The 6,456-nt window shown below is 40.1% G+C and overlaps 1 pseudogene; it reads right to left on the bottom strand.

The window, feature by feature from the left end:
• Nucleotides 1–282: 282 nt before the first annotated feature.
• LOC130040950 (uncharacterized) lies at nucleotides 283–381 on the bottom strand (annotated as a pseudogene).
• Between the last annotated feature and the right edge of the window lie 6,075 nt (nucleotides 382–6,456).

Raw genomic sequence — 6,456 nt, 5'->3', positions numbered from 1 at the left:
GCTTTGTGGAGGTGTTCTTTTCTTTCTTGAAGAATTGTTTTCCAGCCTTTGAATTTGAGCCCATGGTTGCTTTGATTGTTCAGAAGTGTTTCTTCAGGCAGCAGAATGTTGGGTTCAGTTTTCTAATTCATCTTCCCATTCTGTGCCTCTGAATTGGCACATTTAGTCCATTGACATTGAGAGAGATTGTTGTGATGGGGATTTGTGCTATCTTTATGTAGAATTTTTGTACTTGTGCGGATTGTCTTAGCTTAAAGTAGCCCTGTTAATTCTTCTTGCAACAACAATATGGAACACTTTACAAGTTTGCATGTCATCTCTGTGCAAGGACAATGCTAATCTATGTATCATTTCAATTTTAATATATATGTCATCAAATATAGTATGAGTTAATTTTTCCATATTTTTCTCTACTTATTAATTTGAGGGTTGTCCTTACTCACTCCTATGGCAGACAGTGATTCATAAGCAAGGTATGTATTTCAAAGCAGCTTGAATAGATAGATTTAGAACTTTAATGTCCCAGAAAGAAAAATATGGTTTTTACCATATTATCTTTTTCCATACCCAAGGCATCAGTTTTACAAAATAATTCTTTTGGAAGATAGTATATGAGTCTTGTTTAATGCCCTTCCCTGAAACCTTCATTAAGATCATTAAACTAGAGCCTTTTGCTGTTCTCACCTCAGTCCCTTGTACATCTCCAGGAAAAGGTGGATGGTGTTGTCTGCAATTTGACCACCTTGAATGTAAGTCGGATTTTTCTCCTGAATGAAGAGGTGAGGAGCATATTGATGATTTTATTCCACCTTATTACAAGTTCAACTTGAAAGGAAGGTGAGACTCATGAGGCTCCTGTAAAGGACAGAAAAAAGGGTCTCAGTGAAGTTTAATGGCCAACACATATTAGCAACACAGATGACTCAAAGTAGCCTGTGTGCATCTTTGTGTATAGTGAGTTTCATATCTACTGATAGTGATTCTCAGTCATGACACACAGGCAAAACAGACCTGTAATTAAAAATCTAGTTCTCTGAGCAGAGTGGGGTCTCTGAGGTGATTGAACAAGTGTATAGTAATTTATTACTAAGCACATAAGTAGTTTGAATGATGTGTACTTTTCGATCTAAAATTAATTCCAAATATGTCTAAAATTACAGTGTCCTGACCCCGCACCTGGCTTTCCTCACCTGGGCACCTTGGAAGGGTCGGGGTTAGTTTCCCTCACCTCCTGATTAGAGCCCCGGTAGCTGATGAACTCTGCTACCAGCTATAGGTACGCTTAAGACCACTCTCCCCAAGCTTGAAGGAGCCTCATGCATGAAGGAATTGGAAGCAGAACCTGTGTATACACACAAAAAATAAAAGGCCGGTGGTCTGGCCATTTCCCCACTCCACGAAGGTCAAATGCGATGGTCAGGAGATGGAAGGAAATGGGGGCCAGGCTGGTTGTTCCTAGCAGCAGGTTATTACATGGAAGAGATGTATGACATGGAGGCCTCAGGAATCCTCAAGCACGTGCGCGCACTGTAAGCCCAGAAGTTCCCCTTATATAGATCATAGAACCTCTAAAAGGCGCATTACAGTGAATTCATAAAAGGCGTTACAGAAAGAACATTGAGGCAGCAATCCATATGTTGTTTCTTTACATCCACATTGTTTCCTTACATCAGCAGTCCAGTAATACTGGCCTCTAGAAAGAAGATACAAAGCCAAACTGAAACCTTTCACAAGCACTTTCACAAGCTGTAAGCACCTTGATTTGCATCCCAAAGAACAGCCTGTCTAGAGCTGGGAATCTATATCCCAAAGATCAGTCCTGACTAGCACCTGAGATCTGCAGATCTAAGACCAGCTAGGTTTCTGAGAGAAAAGGCAAACTGTCTCAATATACTGAAATCATTTACTGAAGGCAGTTTGAAGGGGAGAAACAGTCTCATCCAAGCTAGTCAGGACACACAGGAAAACAGCTTCTAGGAGGTGTTTCTCCTCTCCTTGTCCAACCAACATATAAGCATATATAATATTAATCATTTTGTATGAACACAGTAAGAAATGCATTGAGCTTATAGAATTGCTCTTCTAGGGCCATTTCAATCTCAGACTGCAGTGCTCAGGCCAGATATCTTTCCTATTCCTAGCAGCAGGGCCCCTAATGTCGTCGTTACTTTTGGATCATGACACCATTTGCCTATGATCCATCTCTTAACTTATAGTTAAGAATCGTGGCACCTTGGCTTGGCCCATCGCGATGCCAGGGTAGCACATAACTTACCGGCTTGCCCTTGTTCCATCCAGTCCCACGTCGGGACCCTGCCCTTGGGGTACTAGGAAGTGAGGGCAACTGAGGCTTAAGTTGAGAAGGCAGATGCCCAGGAGTGAATAATATTCAAAGCCAATCAATTCCTAAGTTACAAAGCATATTAAGTAATTGTCTTCCTGTACCAATACAAAAGGACATTGCATTAAGGTAAACTGCTCAAAACACACAAGGAGACGGAGGAAGGCAATATTAACTTACAGTATAGCTTCAGTGTCTAAGAAGGAGGAGACCTTACAAATTGGTTGGGGAAGAGAGCATAGAAGTGGTTACAGACAGACAAAGTAATGGGAGTGTCTCAGGAGCACTGTGATGGGTGCAATTTGATAAACCTAAGCTCCATATACTCCAACAGAACCCAGGTGTATGGGAACAGGGGATGAGATCTCCAAAGCTGCTCAGATCAAGAATGGACCCCCTCCATCAAGATCCACCATCTTCTAGTAGCTAAATGTTACAACCACGAACTGCCCCTGGAGCCATGTCATCCCATCAATGGCCAAGATCCAGAGATTGGATATTGTTGATAAGATAACAACTCTTATTGTTCAGTTCTCACTCTCAGAGAACCTGGTAGGCTTCTGCGAGTATCATGCCTGCATGGCAGAGTCTGTGTTTCTGGTCACTGTTTCTTTTGAGGTACAGAAGCTGCTTAATTTAAAATAGTCCCCTTTGTTTATCTCTGTTTCCAGTTGCTTGGCAAGTGGCGTGTTATCTTTGAAGATACCTTTAACTTCAATGTCGTGGAGGGATATGCCGACCTTGTATTCAATGTACATGAGGGATTCTGGTCTGATTTTGAGGACTTTGACGCATTTTTATCTGACTTTTGTGCATGGTCTTAGGTAGAGGTCTGAGCCATTTTTTTTCCATGTAGCTGTCCAGTTTTTTTCTGCACCGTTTGTTGAAGAGGACTCTCTTGCTCCACTTCACATTTCTTGCTCCCTTATCAAAGATTAGATGATTATATATTTGAGTGTGTGTGTCAGTATATTCAATCCTTTTCCAATGGTCTCCGGCTCTGCCTTTGTTCCAGTACCATGCTGTTCTCATTATTATCACTTCATAGTAGAGTTTGAGGTTGGGGAAGGTGATGCCCCATCGTTTTTTCCCCAAGATTTGCTTTAGCTATTCGTGGGCGTTTGTTGTTCCATTCGAATGTCAGGAGTGCTTGATCAATTTCTATGAAGAATGTCATGGGTATCTTTATAGGGATCACATTGAATTTGTACAATGCTTTGGGGAGTATTGCCATTTTGACAATGTTAATTCTCCCATTCCATAAGCAGGAGATATGTTTCCATTTCCTCGTGTCCTTTGTTATTTCCTGTTGTATAGATCCTTTACCTCCTTAGGTTAGCAGATTCCAAGGTTCTTGATTTTTCTGAGGCACGATTGTGAATGGAATTGTTTTTTCATGTCACTTTCTTCTCTCTCATTATTTGCATATAAAAAAGCCATAGACTTTTGGGTATTGGTTTTATAGCCTGCAATTTTACTATGAAAGTCTATTGTTTCTAGGAACTTTTTTGGTAGAGGTTTTAGTATTCTTTAAATAGAGTATGATATCTGCTGTGAATAGTGAGAGCTTATTTCTACCTTTCGTACATGAAAAATCCTTAATATCTTTTTCTTACCTTATTTCTATTGCAAGTACTTCCAGTACCACCTTGAACAGAAGTGCCAAAATGAACTTTTACTTAGCACTTTTTGTCTGTAAATTTCTATGCTAAGAACAGTGGAATAAACAGTGATATCTTAGTAATTTACAAGTAAATTATGAAGACAGATAATATAAAATAATTTCTTTGTACAAATTTCCAAAATGTGTCGCTTTTATTAAATACATTAAGAATAAATCGTAGATCTTGATTATACCCTGAAGATTATTTACTTGTTAGAAGTTACCTTTCTAAAATGCAATAAAGTGACACATTTTGAAAATGTTGATTATTCGCTCATTAATTCAATGAATCTTTGTTAGTCTGGTGGTGCATTGCCTCCAGGAAGTCAACCTGTACCCTCAGGTGAGTGCATCAACAGTCTGATGGTGTCTTCATGATTCCTGATAACCTCAAATGGCCACTGTGCCTCTGGCTGGATCCCAAAACCTCAGTACTACGTTTCCCGAGAAATTAAACTCCCAAAAGATATGTGGGAGTCATGTTCACAAACCACCCCTGGCTCAGTTATACAAGCTAATGGATTGGTCTTGTTTCAGAGACCCATAAACAAATCTTGAAAGAGATCAAAAGCCACAGTTAACCTTGGACCTGCAAAAGGATGAACACACTAGGGTAAATCGAGGGAGGCAGGTTAGTTGGGTGCCCACCCAACCAGAACCTAGTGCAGCCACTTGCTCCCACAATCCAAAATCGCCACCATGCCCTCGTCTGGTTTCCAACTTCTCAGGATGGCTCTCACTGAAATATAACAGCTGAAAATTCAGATATGCGGGTTTTGTGACTGAAATCTCCAGGCTTTCTCTGGGTCACAATGGGAATCCCATCCCCACTGCCCTGTACTTATGGAAGCCTCAGCAGTCATTTCCATACCTCAAAGCTACTCCAGCCTTAGCTTCCTGATAAAAACACTAAATTCCTTGAACAAACATGATGAACAAACACGAGACCCATGATGCACAAAATAATAAGGAGACAGAGAGAAACAATTAAAGAGCCTGCCATAGAGACAGGCATGGGGTGTGGGTAGGGTGTTGGGGGATGGTTTTACGGAACCAGGAACATTGGTGGTGGGAAATGTACAATGGTGGAGGGATGGGTGTTGGATCGTTGTATGACTGGAAGCAAATTATGAATAGATTTGTAATAGTCTATCTCACAGATATTGAATAAAACATTAAAAATATATATGCTTCATTTGTACCTCAGACCACTGATAGAACATTAAAACCCAGCATATCTATTTTTGTGTTCTCTGTAGGAAAAAACATGTTACTCACCTGTGTGCCAATAGCTTGAAGAATGCTATACCCTAAGATACATCCTTGACTGTCAATAACATGAATAAGTAATTGCAGCTATGTTATGTTTTAGAATCAGTTCATGGACAAGAAATCAAGAGGAGGAAGTGGAAAAGAGCATCAGTTTTGAATGGATAATGTTTATAATGTTTGACGAGCATGCAAGGGAGACTAAAGATTTGGCATGAGAAGAGGGAAGAAACAGAAGAGTGAAGTACTAATAAGTATCATGAGAAAAATGCAAGGGAGGACATTTCCTGGCAAGTGTCACACTTTGTTGAGATTTTGGTGAGGATAAGTATTAGAGAGTATCTTTCCCATTTAGTGGTAAAAAGGAAACTTTGATGTGTGCATTTAAAAATTACTTTAAAAATTAGAATCACCAAGAGATACACAGTTAAAAAGTTGCTCATAATTGAGTTTCAGTCATGTAATGTTCTAGCACCGTGCCAGTATAATGGGGGCATTTTTGAAGGAATATCCCTGGTGGGAAGACTAGGGCATCTGAATCTTAACACATTTCACCAAATATATGATCTCTTCTCACATGATATACCCTTTCTCCCCTGCTTCTTTGATTTATGTTTTCATACAATATTTCCTTGTGAAACTCACCTCAAGTAAGGGTCCCTATTTAAGACAAGTACATGTTTCTGGGGCATTACATATTTTTCGGTTGCTGGAAGAGTCTCTATAGCAATGCTCAGGAGGTGTGGGGGCCCCAAAGACAATTCTCAGAAAACGTGGTCATGGTGGTTGGGGTCCTCCTATGCTATACAGCCTTTGATACTCTGGCAATCAGGTGGTGCTGGGAGTCAAATTGAGTGCATGTGAGGCAAGTTCCATAAGCACTACACTATCTCCTGAGGCCCTGGGTATTAGATTGATGTCAGCATTCGAGGTCCTCCCTTTTGTCAGAAAGCAGAAACTTGTGAAGGAGAAAGTGGAAGAGACCTTAGGGTATAGCTAGGTTGACTGAGTACATGGTGGTACCATTAAGATTGGAACATAAAGTAAAAATAAAACAAGAGAAATATCTAACAATAGCAAAGAGGGCTATAGTACTCAAAAAATATATATTCTTAAACTAAGAATCTTCCGCACCTCCAAAGAAACAGTGACCAAAATACAAAGACAGTCTACAGAATGGGAA

The sequence above is a fragment of the Sorex fumeus genome, unplaced genomic scaffold (assembly GCF_029834395.1).
Source record: "Sorex fumeus unplaced genomic scaffold, SorFum_2.1 ptg000095l, whole genome shotgun sequence".
Taxonomy (NCBI): domain Eukaryota; kingdom Metazoa; phylum Chordata; class Mammalia; order Eulipotyphla; family Soricidae; genus Sorex; species Sorex fumeus.
Note: the sequence above shows the minus strand (reverse complement) of the source record. Positions and strands in the feature narration are given on the sequence as shown.